Source organism: Rhyacophila brunnea, unplaced genomic scaffold (genome assembly GCF_057557595.1).
Source record: "Rhyacophila brunnea isolate RB1 unplaced genomic scaffold, BYU_Rbru_1.0 scaffold_9, whole genome shotgun sequence".
Taxonomy (NCBI): Eukaryota; Metazoa; Arthropoda; class Insecta; order Trichoptera; family Rhyacophilidae; genus Rhyacophila; species Rhyacophila brunnea.
Genome location: NW_028233361.1, coordinates 6,838,906 through 6,855,819, shown reverse-complemented (window position 1 = coordinate 6,855,819; position 16,914 = coordinate 6,838,906).

Sequence of the window (16,914 nt, the reverse complement as noted above, 5' to 3'; positions counted from 1 at the left end):
AAAATTAGCCATTGAACCAATGGATTATCCTAACTGCATTTTCTACCTTCAGAATCAAAATTCAGACAGCCTTACAGATTACACAAAATTTCATAATTTTACAAATTTATTATACAATAAAATTAATAAATTATCATCCTTTTATGTACTAATAAAATGATAATTATTGTTACTTTGTTAGTAGCCCAAAGTATTTTAAGCCACAGTTAATATATTGTTATGGATTCAATACCACGCATGAGTTACCAGGGTGAATCACGTACATCATGACAATAAGCGTCAAAACGATGATGTCTGACCACCTATACACATAACCTATTTCTATAGGTTAGGTTATTCCTAGTTTACAGTAGATTATGATTACAGTAGATGTTTTGTCTCAAAATAACTACATGGGATAAAAACTGTACTTATGTCAAATTAATAACGGCTCGATAACTGCGTATTACATTGTAATAACGTCCCGTATATGAGGTTACTATTTGCAAATACGGTTCATTCTAATATTGAAAGAGTTTTTAGACAGTAATCTCAAACCCGGCTTTATTACATACAAAATACAATCATTTAGTTTCAAAGACGGCGTTTCACGTTAGGGTCATCTGACTAACATTTTAATGGTATATCATTGGTTGCACACTTCCATAGGTGGTTAATTCAAATTTTTAAGTTGCAAAAACGTCTTAATCCAACTTTCGCTTTCAAACTTGAGACGAACATTAAATATAAATATTTTTTTTATAAATATTGAATTGAATAAATTTCCATTCGTTTTATATTTTAAATGTACTACACTGCAAATTAACTAAGAAATCAAACAAATTAGTCTGTGAAACAGTTTATTGCTTTTTGCCGCAAATTATGTTTTTGGGAATGAGCCTTATTTACAAATAGTAGCCTCATATCAATGCAAAGGTCTCATTAAATGATGTGTTGGGCTATTTAACATGTAACAAATAATTTAATCATTTTAATTTAGAAGCTGGAGTGTTTTAAACATGTAGGGCCATCTCAATTTTGTACCTTCTAAATCCTTTCTATTATTCATAATATAATAATTATGTATAGTTTTACATACTTAAATTTCTAAAACACGTTCACATTGCACTACTTCCCAGCCTATTTGCAACAGATTTCATTTTTTTATTTTAAGTAAACAAAATAATTACAATATTTGAAAATTATATCACATTTTATTAACATACAAGCAATTTAAGTAGATGGCAATACCTAAATGATAAATTTAAGTTTTCATCATGGAAAGATTCAAAACGTTATTCACAAAATAAATATTTCTAATTATAAACCTACATACAAGTCATATTACACATAATGGGTACAATCATCAGTGTCCTACCAAATTGCGAATAAGTATTGAAAATATCTCGTGGAAATTTGACCTGGATAAGTTATTCATTGCCAAATTTCTAATATAAAAACATCAGATTAATTATTATTCAATTTCAATACGAAACTATAGGCTTCATGAGCCATGAATTTCATGGCTGAGGACATCTTAGCGGCAATCTGCGGAACTAAAAATCCCACTGCTCTTTCACAAAGGTACATAATATATACAGCACTATAAAATTGCAGCCATGATACTTTGGTTGTAGAATAGCTAAATACATAAATTTAAAAACAATTATATTGCAATTCAATTAATATTTGCTATAATTTTAAAGGCTCTGACAGACATGCAAGCCAAGATTCGCAGGCAGAGTCGAATCAAGACAGTTATCAAAAAAATACAAATTGTTTTGTATGCATACTTCATAATATGTATTCTATTGTCTATCTATGACAATTCCAACTTTAAAACACCATACTATTGTTTATGACAATTTCAATGTTACTTTGATGCGGACAGCGCAGCAGTTCTAGTCTTCAGGCAGATGCAATAAAACGGTAAGTTGAAGTATTAGAAACCTACAGGTAAAGTAATCCTTCATTTGCGTTAATGCAATAGAAAAATAATGTATAGATTTAGCCTCATTTTGGAAAAAAAAATGTTATCAAAGATGTTGAAGAAAATCCTTGTTCAATGAAAATGGAGAAATTTATATATCGTCACCCTGCAGGTGAACAAACCTATTCCACACAAATGACCAAACAACTCTTAAAATAGCAAATTTTATGTTGGTAAAATGGCAAATGAACATGGTTTTATCAAACTTGCTGAACGATTTAATATAAGTACAAAAATGTATGTCTATGTAGCAAGACTTAAAATTTTCAATTGCCTATATTTCTGAAATATTCAGATATGTATTAGGTCTGTTCACTTCTGATGCGCCGGCTAGACAGTATTAACTTTTACAGTGCTTTTCGGTTTGCGCGCGTTTCCGTTTTCCTGTCCATACGCACAGATTTCCCGATACAAACCAGTTTGTGCAGGTAAGCTTGTCGTAAAGCATGAGCGTCTAGGTAGCTTGCGCTGACAATGATATTATGATAATGAATTTGATAATAAAACCAATGACTAAATTGGCTGGAAGTCATAAAACTTAAATCTTTCAAAATGTAGGTGGGCGCATGCTAGATGCTGAAGAAACGAAAGGGAATAAGACCAAAAAAATATAAACTTGGAATACTTTGCCCACAAAAGAGATAACAACATCTCCATTTTGTTATTCAAGGAAGGATTTCCAGTAAGTATGGCTCTAACATAAGAAGAACATCCTAGGTCTAGAATTTCAGACTAGTTGAAACTCAACAATCCAACCCCTGTTTAGAGCAGGGAAAAGATAGCCAAAATGTCCGATAACATATTATATTGACAAAAATTTTAGATTCACTTTAATAATTATATGCTTATTCTCAATAGAAAAAGATTTAGTTCAACGTTTATGTTGATATCATAAAAATATATAAGTATAAAAGTCCTATTTCTATTGAAAATTGTCTATGGCAGTTTAAATTAACATGTAATAAACTAGGTACATCTTCTGACCAATTATGTTTATATTTGCTTCATAATATTATTATTACCTATATCTATGGCTACCATATAGATAAAATTCCATTGTGTATACAGCACTTCTAGCGGTTTTCGCACAGAAAATACTTCTAAAACGTTCGCTAGCACTAGATTTGGATGAGGCCATCAAAATTAATAGATACAATTTAAAGCCTCATTGAGTTTTTAAGGAAGCGCGACCGATAAACAATATGATTGCTTATTAAAATGACATGAGCTACGGCCTCATCTCGATGAATTTATCTAATTAGTTGAAAAACATCCAAAATACTAACGACTTAATTCAGTAAACTGGCAGTTTTTTTAAACCTGCAAGAAGTATTATTTAATATGAGAATTACCCTTAGTTCATTTGTACTAGAATATTACATTATTTGTCATTTATTTACTGACAATATTAAAACTATTTTGGCATCCGATTTTAATTACATAAGATCTTATATTATTAGAGATCACATAATATTACTCTATTATTAAAGACAATTCCTACAGATAGATCATTTTGGAAGTCTCTTATGAGCGATTGTTTATTGCTAACGTGAATGTTCATTCTTCGACCTCTTGGCATTATATTCATACGACTAAAATATATTCCACGGTGGCACAAAAGTTACATCATTTCGGTTTTGAACACCTTGATTCATTATGAAAACTAGTAAAGCAAGTAGGTACGTATATTTTTAGGCTACACAAAATGTTGATTTTACAACATCGTGCATTAATTCGTATATTATTAATATATTACAAATGGTATGTTTACCAATTACGTACATGGGATTCACGGACACATGGAACAGACCAAAATAGGAAACCATTAAACCATCACAACACAAAATGGACTTTTTTTTATGGACGTTTATACAATTAATTTTTGATTTATTAGAGTAGATGGAAAGATGCAAGAGTTAGCCGGCTTGCATATCAGAACTCGTCTCGCCTAAAAACGTGTCGAATACGTCGATGTGACGTCATCGTTATTTAACGAAACAACAAATCACATGTTGCCAAATGGAGCTCCGCAGATTGATCGAATGCAACTGTCTCGTCTGAAAAAAACATCTGGCTGTTGCAATCGACATGTTGCATCCTTCTCGGGCTCCGAGTCGGAGGGTCGAAGTCCCTATGAATTGATCATTCCTATACCGGCTCGCTGATCACCGCATTAAAATATCAATACGTTTCGAAGGCTACGCGTGACTGTCGCTAGATAGATGTGCGAGGTTGTGTCATGCAATACTGGCCGGCTGGTCTCGGAAGTTTTAATTTATGGCTGTCAGGCACACGAGGCGAGTTGTGATGTGGGAGCCGGCTTACAGCCATCTGTGTGTGAAAAACTGTCACCATATGTCATATTTTTTTTTTTGACCATGTCCGATCCTAATAAGATCATATGGGCCTCCACAGGGTGGGGGTTTGTATTAACAGATTTGTTTTTATGAGAAATGGATGTTAGCCACTTGTCCAACCTATTAGGTCCATACTCTGACTCGATACAAACCTGGGACCCACGACGCTATAGGCCGGCGCGGGTGTAGAAATAGTTAAAATTAAATTAATAAAAAAACTTGTGAATCCAAAGCGTGCTTTACACGCTCAGACATTTTATTACAGTACATATACATAGACTGAGGATGCATGGAGTGGCTACCTAATCATTAATTATACCCATATTTTAATAAAGGTCAAAATATGTGTAAATTGTCTCTACAAAGTCAGGAAATTTAATTATGATGATTTATTTGGGAGAGGAAATGATGAATGAATAAAAATTTAAGAATTGCACATTCCTTCTTTGTCAAAGCGTTTAAAATATGTACCTTAACGTTGCAGATACAGCAAAGTATTGATTTATATTACAAGAGTAAGATAATTCGTGCACTTATCCGAAGTGTGGGAAATAAATATTTTATTCAACCGTAAGTATGTAGTTATTATCATTCATTTACTACTAACTGCTAGTGACATCTAGTGGTAGGCAGCTTACTTAGAGCAGCACATTGTAAAGGGACATTAAATTAAATGCGAATAATACAACATTTAAGAATAGATTCTATAAAGATGACGGCATGATGGCCAAGCGACTTACGCGTCCGCTTATAATATCGGGCAAATACACATATTGTTTTTCAATTTGTGTTTGAAGTCAGAGTATGGACTTAATAGGTTGATCAAGTGGCTAACATCCATTTCTCGTAAAAACAAAAATCTTCTAATACAAACCTCCACTCTGTGGAAGCCCATGTGATCTTTTTAGGATCGGACATGGTCACATAATAATAAATAAAAATATTTCTCCTGCAACACTAACATTCTTTTAATATGTCTGGATTTGTACCTATATCTGTATTTTTAAGAATTCATTTGCATGTATCCGTTTAAGATAGTCATGCATACATTTATTTGAATAATATGGTTGCAATGAATAAGACCGTTTACGACTTTACTCTGATTGCAAATTTTCAATCGTTCCAATTTAGCTTCGTTCCATGGGGTACCGTTTTTTTATTAAATTTAACACCCTAATAAAAGTAGTAAGCATATGTAACTAACTTTTAATATTTGGGAATATTATCATTAGACAGAAACACTCTTTCGCTCAAAAAGGGACCATAAACAAAATGAACATAAACGAAATCATAAATGTCTTAAATCAGTGGTGTAGTGGCTAAATAAGAAAAATAATCTCGAAATGTTGATTAACTTTAATATTCCAAATATTTTTAGAATCACAGAGAAGAATTTTCTGCTATTCGATCAAGATCAGTCAAGAAAAAGAAAGAATAATGACCCATTAAACATTTAAGGGTCAAATTCAAATAACTTCAGAAAGCACCCATGAGAGATGTAAATGATCAAGTAGATAAAGCGATCGACAGAAAAAAATGGCTATAAATTAGCCGATTATGACCCTACCGTATGGAAACAAACTGATGCATCATTACCCTCAATTTTCATGTAACATGTGAATAAATAAATAAATATTCATAGGTTATTTACATATACATTATGTATAAATTGACACTTATTGCATGAAAAAAATATTTTGGATCCACAAGTAGTTGTACTCTGCACTATACGCATTGCCCCCACTACACCACTGCCCATCATGTACTGGCAGTGGCGAAGGGTGGAGGTAGGCTGCCTAAACCAAACCATAATAGATAATAGTCAATTTTAAGTTCTTAATTTTGTAGTTCAATGAAGACAAATAAGTATGACTGACAAAGTTTAGTGTGCACTATTTATGTCAGATCTTAACAGCCTTCCTCCACTATTCGCCACTGTGTACGGTACTGTTGGGTCGTACATAAGAATGTCCTGGGAACGTTTTGAGCTCAGCACTCCATTCCTATTTAGAGTAGCGACAGACATGACAAAAATGACCAAATTCATCGCCGACACCTGATAACGGATATTGCATAAAAAGAATTAGAAAATTAATAAACACCTATGGACGACTCCTATAACCAAATAACCAAAGATTATTATGATACTACACAAGAATTGCTTAAATATTGGATGAGGAAGCGCCATCATGTGATAAAATCATTTCCACTTCAGAGAGAACGAGTTCAGTGAAGTTTTGTTACCTAGCACCACGTTTGAAATAGAAAATCGGTGTCACGGTTAAGCACTCGAGGACTTATGACGACACTATGGCACTGTTAAGCTAAATACTTTACATTAAGGCCAAAATACAAAACTATGGACTCTAACAAATTAATATTGCTATTTTAACACTACCCTAATTTATTTTAATATCACTACATTTCGAATACTAGAAAAACTTAAATGAAACAGTCCGGATGACTTTTTTAATTCACGAAATTCTTGTATCAATTTTAATATCCCTCGATCAATATTACCAATAGAGACTAAGAAAAACACAAGAAAGGACTAGATAACAGCTTCACCAGTTCAGCAGATGTCACCATTTTGTTAAAAGACAATCATTATTATCAATTTTTTGATCATAATGTCAAATTTTCTACTGAGCTTGACTTCTAAAAGTATCAAAAATATTAACAATAGTGTTTCTAAGTAATGTTACTGTATTCCTGACCTATTCTAATCCGTGAGCCTGTACAGTAAGTTGGTAGTAATAATTATATATTGTTCCAGATATGCCAGGCCACTCTTGTGGTTCATGGATTGTACCACATTAAAACCAGGCAGGCGAAGGTATCGATCCAAAACTTGTATGAATGTCTCTACATAATATATAGTGACGTGACATCAAGCTCAGTGGTATTTGTTTCGTTTATAGTAAGTTGTCAATTAATAGTGATTCAGTCACTTTTACACTATCTTGAAGAAAAAATGTATCTTCCAAGCATGATTAAAACAAACCGATATGTACTAATCACATTTACCTTCTAAATGGCGCTTTTTAATGTTTATTTTTTCCATTATTTTTTTGTTTGTTGGTTAAGCGTGTCTTCATATTTCATTAATATCATCGATATCCCTAAAACTATTATTAAGTTCTAAAATATTTTTGGCATAAGAGGATTTTTGGCTAAATTCGAAAACAGATTGTCTATTGAAAAAGTTACATGATTTATTGATTTTATACAATAAAAATAAGATTAAAAAAACTACCAATTATAAAATTAGCCAATATGTATCAGTTTGTTTTACTCATGATTGAAAGATAAACACTTTCTTAATGACCGTGAACAAACAAAAGAAGTCCACTTAAAAAAAATATCTAAAATATCTTCAAATTTAAAAAAAAAATTAGATTCTCACTCTATACAAGCTGATTATTTAACTACTCACAGCTATTATTAAATTTATCATAATAATATTCGTCATTCATGGAAAAGAAGAGTACCTAAATGCGGCTTCCAAAAACCGATAAATCCACCTATGTTCAAAGTTGAATAAAAAATGTACACATATTCTAAACATAATTTCACACCATATATTATTGTAATGAACACAATATGTATATTATGTAACTTCCAAAACTCATCAAAATCGAAAAAAATATTGGAAAACTAAATTTTTTTTCCGATCATGTCTGATCCTAATAAGATCCATGTCCAGAAATTTGTACGTATGCAGTTCACCGTGAAATTTTGTATCGGAAATATATTATGGCCATATAATAAAGACCGTCCCACCTCTTTGGGTCGTGTGGTACTGACATAAAATTCATGTCTAAATAAAACACGCTTCTTGTCGGCTTACACTTTACAAGAAGTCAGCAGCAAACAAATTTTGAAAGTAGCCGATATACTGGATTATTTTTATTAGGTTAGGTTTTCATTCTTGAATTCATGAATTTTGCCAAAATCAATTATGAAAATTGTATTTATTCATATTGAATCTGATAACATTGAAGACTGTATAGTATATGGTCATCTCTTTCCGATAAGAAAGCTCACGGCGAACTGTGCCACGGTAAAATGTTTTACATACAATTTATATGTAACCAATAAATTAGCCTCTACAGAGTGAAGGTTTGTATTAGCAGATTTAGTTTATACGAGAAATGGATGTCAGCCACTTGCTCATATTACAAACAAATACCAATATATTATTATAACACATCTAATTTTATTTGTTTGTATTTATTGCAATCAAAGGTTGATTGGCAAATTAAAATTGGCATATTATTTAAAACCAAACGCTTAACATTGAAAGACAACAACACTGTGTACAGCAAATTAATATTGAATTATGGGCATATCGGTATTTGGAAATAGTCGCCTCAAATGATAATTAAATATATCGACAGGACAACCAGCAATTGCCGGCTATTCTGCTAAATGTTTAACACATAATAATAAATGTTATTCACATGTGTAAAGTAATAATTATTTGAAGATTCAATATTTTGTGACGGATTAGGAAAGTATACTATTTTAGACTGGCAACATTACATGACTAAAATCAATATTTGTTATTATTTATCAGCAACAAAGAACTTGACTTGGATGGTATGGAATACTTTGTTTAACTTCTCTCAACACCGTTTATACATTATTCAATGACACAACGTTTAATCATTGTACATATTTTTTTGATGGCGATACCAAGACAGTACATGTCATATTCCAGTTTCACTAAAAGGTAGACATGTATTGCCTGTCGGTATCTCAACTTATCGGGATGCAGTCTTGATTGCTGTGGCTGATGATAGTCGGGTCTGCGTGCTCGTGTATCGATACGGGTATTGGGTTGTGGTACACCGAATACAGATGCCGCTGTTGGGCATCTTGGTTGGGAGCATGGTCTTGAATGTGCACACTGTGATGTCCTAAGCCTGGTTGCTGCACCATCTGTTGATATAAAATTGATAGAATCCATTAACCAATTAAAAACCGGGAGGCATTAACATGGCGGACCACGAATTTTCATGAAAAATGAAACTATAAACATAATATCGCTTTAAAACTATATCATACAGACTTGTATTTTGGCTAAATAATTCACAATGATTCCAAGAGAAGGCAGTGTGTGTACAATATATTAAATTATTTAAAACAATCGACCGGGGCTAGTATAATAAGTGTAAAGTACATCATGATACACTCTCTTTTCTATAGCCGGAATTGTGCATACGAAATTGTATAGCATGTGTGGCATAAATCCACTTAAAATTAAGAGTATAAAGATTAAATATCATAGATATATCCAAAAATAACACAAGAACCTTCACCCTCCTGTTTCTTAATATAGGATGTCATAATTGGGTTGAAGAGAAGCCTCCAAGAAGCGTTTACTACAAAGGTACTTCAAATAAAAGATAATAAAATTCGTATCTGTTCCCCACAAGGCTACTTTATTGTTGGCCCAAAAACAAAATACATTATAAAATAACCGTGAATATCTCAACCAGTTTAATTTGTACGAAGGTTGTTGAAAAAGTATCTGACCTTTATTTTCCTTGTCTGCAGAAAATAAGTAGTTTACTCAGCGCCTGTCGGATTTTCATTTAAAATGAAATGACGGAACAACTGAGCACTGTTATTTTAGAAGATTCAGCAGACTTTCAGCGACGATTTCGTCGGCATCACACAAATTAAGTGTGGTACAACCAGTTCAAAAAGTGCCGAACGTCGGTGGAAAGCGACTCACGTTACAGTAGGCCCTCAACAAGACGGAATGACTAGGTCATTGACCATGTGGAGATGTCACACTACAAGACTAAAACATTACCAAAGGGTAACTACTATGTACCCGGAGGTCAAAAATTTTCCCGGCATAAAATTGGATAACTTTTGAACAGACGTCATATGTGACTTGATGCTTGATGACTGAATGCTATAAAGATATGAATGCTAATTTGCAATATGCACTCTTATTGCGATCTGCAATATAGGTAGAGTTTAGAGATATTTATGCCTGTTAAATTTATTTGAACATAGTTTAAGCCTTATATTTATGGGCAATGACAACGAGTCTCTTTTATTTTTAAGATTCTAATATGTCAATACTAAAGAACATTTTTTTATTTAGAGAATTCCTGTCAATCACAAACATAAATGGCGTCCTTACCTGATGAGAATTGTGGTGATCCTGTAATGGATGCGACTGCAGAGGAGGCTCTCCCCCGCCCGTAATGTCTCCCTCGTATTTACATCTTTTGAAACGGCCGTACAGAGATGAGTACGGCAAATTATAATGTATGGCAGCTTGGTTAATTGACATCTGTCCTATTCTGAAAATTTTATTCAACCTTATTTTAATATCTCTTGGAAAAAGAAGTAATTCTAACTATGTGGATGCAAGGAAGTGTCAACAACTATTTCATTAGGCGTTTGTTTCATGAATTATTGTTCTTAGCAAAAGGGAAATAATAATAAATATGTTTAAGTGACTATTTTTCAGGATAGCAAAAATAAGATTCTATGTGAATTACTGTTTCTGTATGAAATTTTCTAATTCAGAGGGATGATTTGGTTGGTCTGTTTTCTCTTCTATGCATTATGGTTAATTTGACAACTCAATTAAAATTTATTACACATTGAATTATTGCGACTCTGATTAAGTGGATTTTAACCACCTGCATAGAAACACAGGATAAAACCTCATTGAATAAGGTTTACGGGATATCTAAAGTTGAAACTGCCCCTTAATTCAGCAGTGGTCTTCATGAGTGGTTCATTCGTAAACCGTAATCAGTTTGTATGCAAAAATGAGTGGGGAGTCATAAAAGATTACTTTATTTTTAAGACAATAATTGCCTGTCATCGTTTTGGCATACTTGATTTTGGAAAACGATACTTAATGTGATATATATACAGTAGACTTCCTATTATCCGTGTGCAGGTTATCCGGTTCGCGGACTATCTGTGCATGATATCGTGTATACAACAATAGCTCTTTTTAAAATTCAAAGAATTCGAACAAGAAAATTCAAACTGATATTAAAGAATCATTAAAAGATTCCTGCAAACAAACCAAAATCACAGATTTTCTTAATAAATAATAGTAAGTGTTAAACATATTAAAATAATTGTCTGCTTTAGGAATGTATAATAATGTAGTATTTTAAAAAGAATTGTCCGTGTTTTTCCTTTATCCTTGCAGCCTCTCCCCACCATTAGCCAGGATAATCAGGAGTCTACTGTGTATTTATTATGACGCCAGTCTAAATATATCAAATAATAAAATTTTTGATAGTGAGCAATGTTATGATTGGTAAATTACGATTAATTGATTAACTACTGTTTTCAGAATAACCTCAGTCTACGAAGACGTGAGTTGAACTAACATAGTAAGTACAGTTCCCTATAACATAAAAGGTTTGGTCATCCATATAAAATGTAGTAGTATAATAGGAATGTTGAACAAAATGACAAAAATACCTAACAGCTTCTAAAGCCTCTCCCATGGCGTCCTCCGACCAAGGTGTTGGATTTGATCGTGACAGCTCAATGCCCTCTCGCTTACATCTGCCGTACAATGTCCCTGTTGATTAAATAAAAATAAATTAATATCTTTTTGTTAGATACCTACAGAATTAATAATTACACTCGGTGCAGGCCAGCATGATTGACCGTTTTTGGTTGCATTATTAAAATTTTAAATATTAAAAACTTTAGTCTGAAATATGAAAAGAATACACGTCATACTAAGCCGGTTCGCACATCTAAACTCATCTTGTCTGCAACATGTTGAATACGTCGATGTGACGTTATCTTATAGACCTTTGCACACTGCTGGATTGAAACATTTTAGTTTGAAAAAAAGAAGCTGGTGTCGCTAACAACAAATTTCACGCAACTCAGCCTATAGGTCGCTCGCCATCTGTGTTGCGATTACGCATGCGCACACACTACGAGTCGACCATTTCTATTCAGACGTCAACCTCGTCAATTGCCGTATCTCATACATATCCATGTCCAAAATGGCAGATGGCCGCAAGAACATTTACTACATTCAGAAATATCTATGTAGGTATATATGACTAAACTGATGTGCCTAATTGATGGATGAACCCAATATTTTCTCCTTCTTCTTAAATTTTTGCAGTACCAAAACATAATAATCGCTGTGTCGGTGTCTGGTGGCATTTTTGGCGCTTGGCGACTTTCACGTTTCGTGAGGTTACGAGCGTTGCTATTGCTAGGCGCCTATGTGCATGGTCGAATATGTAACATGCATGTGACATTCCTACAAGATTTGATTTATGATTGTACCGCAGACGAGACGAGTTTAGATATGTGTGCTGGCTTAGTCTTTCACACCAGAAAATTATGTACTGCTTTGTAAAAGCTTAGTGAGTAAATCCATTAAAAACTGATGTGAGACAGTAGGAAAACAATAGTAACCTGAGAATATTAACTCATTTAGTGCTGACAACGCGACTGGCACGTTTGCATTAGTTTGTTCGTGTTAATTTATTTGTATATTATTATAATATATTTTAATATTAAGTGACCGTGTTTCTTTAAAATAACTTAAATTATGGAAATTTTTACCTAATGGTTGCATTTTGACCGCTTAAAAATACTATATAATGTAAAAAAATAGAAAAATATATTTTAATTCTGAGCGTCTAGTGCAAGCACTTTGGGCGAGCACTAGCGAAATGATCTATGGTCTCGAACATTTGTATACGAATACGTTCGCTCGCCCACAATCCAAACGCACGGCACGCAGCTTCATTTAGCAATGCAATGGGTGGCGTCTAGATCTATCTATAGTCTAAGAATAAAACACAATGCAGTGGAATTTCAAAATTCAACAGTTTCAATATTATTTGGAATATGTTGACGATTTGCAATAAAAATGTTTAGCAAAATATGTTGTATTTGAGACTCGATAGCCTACGGGCAATGACATTATTAATGGACAACGCACTCAATACAGTAGCTAGCAAGTAAATTCGCACATGTATAGGTAGACGTCACGCAATTTCCGTTATGCCATATCACGCATCGGGAATTTATAGCAATATCACCTTTATTGTAATGGCGTTAGAACGGATTATGCCATTCGGCAGACCCGACAAAAAAAGTGAGTGTCATTTTTTTTTCCAGATGCTTCGTCCATATTGTTATGGGTTGGAATTATTAAAAGATATTATTATTGTATTTAATGTTGTCCTTTTATTTCCGATTTATAACACAAAATCACATAACATATTTTTACTGGTATACTAATATAAGGTTGAATATTACTAGGTACAATGTGTGTTTCTTGTTAGAAGTCCGGCTGAAGAGTGTTTTATATACAGGAATACTACTAGAAAGGAACAATAAAAATGATGCAACAAACTTAAGAAATGAAACAAGATTTAACATGTAAAAATAATAATGAACTCATTGTTTCAGCCAGTCGAATCCACTGGCTGACTCACTAACAGTTACAATTCGAATGGCACATAACATCTCCCTTCAAAAGAATAAACTTATGGTACACAATTTATACCATGAGTTTGGTTAAAAGAAATTATAATCATATGAGGGGTGTAGTTTCAAAAACAACTTATTCCACTTTTACAAATTGTTGGCAAACAACAAAAAACTGTTTACGGTGTTGATTTTACATATTTTTTGTTATTTCTGTTGAAAATTGTAGTTTACACTTTGAAATGGATATCTCAATGCTAAAAACTATGAAAATGTTATTAAAAGTAGGTTTTTTCTAATATTATATTTGGAGTAAGTTACTTTTGTTTCTGAAACTTGGAATAAGTAATATTTGAAACTAACACATTTGGAATAAATTGCGTTTGTAAAAACCACTAAAAAAACTGTCATGTTAAATGTTGCAGGAAAAGTCGTGAATATTCGTACCCATTCAAAATAATTATTCTGGGTTACTAATTTTAAAATATTTGAAATTAGGTAAATAAAATTGGTCATTCAAATTATTTCATTGTTTTGTGACACTTAGGCATAGGGATATCCTATTAAAATGGTTTTCATACAAAATAATATTTTTGAAGTTATACTTCTTTTGGCGCGTTTAGTAGAGGGTACAATAATTGAGAGCTGCGCGCGCACACCGTTACGAAAGTGCGACATAATCACGTGATCGGGGTACTATCACCATAGCGACAAGATAATTTTAAACCAGCGGTACTCCAATAAGGGGCCCTTTTTCTCGAGTGTGTAATTTAATAAGATAATTAAAATAGTAATATTGAATAATATTAATAATTACAGAATAACGCAATAAAATAATTTTAAACCAGCGGCACTTCAATAAGTGGCCCGTTTTTTCGAGTGTTTAATTTAACAAGATAATTAAAACCTTAATAATAAATATATATATAAAATATATATAGAAAGTAATATGAATAAGAAATTTAATGTCCAAGAGATAATTGTACTCTAAACTTAGGGGATTAAAATGAAGATTTAATTTATAAAGTGTACCATGTGTTTATTATTACTTACTTTACTTCAAACTTTCGAAATATTCAATTTCAACTTCCTACCAATAAGACAAACAGACAATTTGGATAGTTCGATGAACCAAAGAAAAACTTTTATTTATTTTATGAACCTGATTCTAAATCACCACGTTTTGTTTTGTTACGCAAAATAAGTATAACTTCTAATGCACACGCGCGTAATAAGTACACGCACCGATTTTGTATTATTATAACGAAAACAACAAACGTTAGTTAGAAATTAGTAATCAAACAATAAAATACCTTATATTTTTATTAAGTATACTAATATAAAGAAAGTGTAATTTTACAATGAAAATTAGGTAAGTAAATAATACCTAATTGATAATAATATTATATAAAAAAATATATGAGTAGTGATATAAACCTAACCCGTGATACTCAAATTACGAAATAACATAAAATTGCTAAGACACTAATGAATACGTGTATTAAATAAGGCTCTAAGTACCACAAAGTAGTATTGCCTGTAGTTACAAAATACCGAGTCATTGCAGTAAAATTTCATGAAGCAGACCTTTTGAAAAATGTAGTTTTACAGTGTGAAGCAATCACGGCAGCTTCTATAATTTTAGGTATTAAGAACTCGCAAGTGTCAACACACCATCGTCAGCTATTTTATATTGAATGCCGTTGACCACTGCAGTGGTACTTACACCATTATAAATAAAACACGCCAACGGACTTACAACGTCGACAGGTTTAATTATTTTGCTGTATTTTTTTGACTTGCTTGAGGCACTTAGACTATAGTTGAAGTTATTGGCGTTGGTATGTAGAACATTTTTCTATAAAAATGACAGTTTTATTTTTTTGGCACTTAGCGCCTTAATTAATACACGTATTCACTTGTCACCGAAGCAAGCTTCTGTTGACTTTTATTTAAACAACAAACAATATTACTTATCCTCATTTGAGAATAAATTTTACGGCCCTCGGACGGGAAATAATTAAAATATCAATAAATTAACACGACATGCAATTAATGTTGATGCATAGGAATTCGTGAAGACGCCCGAAATATTTTCAAACATACGATTGTTAAAAATCGCATTACGAAAGTCTTAGTAGTTAGTACCATTAATAATATTATCTATTTATGATGAACGGATTCTTTAAATAAAAATATTGTGACTTCCTTCGCTGTGCATATACATATAGTAAAAATGCCAATTATTACAGAATAAGGAATTATCACAACAAAACAAAGTATAAGTGGTTAATCAAATTTAAATAGTTATAGATAGACTAAAAATACTTATCCTATATACTTAGTAAACTGCAAGCATTAATAATTTAGTGCCACGGTACCAATGATAGTTTTTTCGCTTGAAAATAATACTTAAATAATTATAATAATATCTATGTACTTCCAAAAATAACACGAAAACTTGGCCAAATCAGCATTAAAATTCTCCAAAGTGGATAATTTTGTTCTGTACCTACCCGTGTTATATAAAAACTTTTCATCAAACCCCAAAATATTCCATACAATTCAACAATAATTCGTTCACTTTCTGGAAATTATGTGTTTTCTCTCACTTATTCAATTAGAGTACATTGACAGTAACATAAGGAACTTACTGTCGAATTTTGACGATATTTCTTTTTCATTTTTCCGTGTGACGTATTCGTTTTCTGGCATTTTCGGGTATTACAGGTGAAGCTTGCACATCCATGATGATATTAAACAACTAATAATTATATTAATTGGCTTGTAACACTGTTTTTTCATCTAAAATTTGGTGAGCAAATTTGTACGGTGTTTACTGTTTAACTGGAAGACGCCATTGCAAATGCAGTCTTCCTATTGGTCAATTTTGGAATAAGTGAAAATGGTTTGCGACACTCCTGGAATAAGTTTCTTTTGTAACCAATAGCGATTTAGAAAGTGATTTTTCTACTAGATTGAATGCTATTAGGTCGTTATATACAAAAAATACTTGTTCAAAAACTTCTCCTTTAGATTTTGGCATTCATAACTCATTTTCGTCAAGTAGTGGAGTAAGTTGTTTTTGAAACTACACGCCTCATATTAGTACTTTGGTTTTCG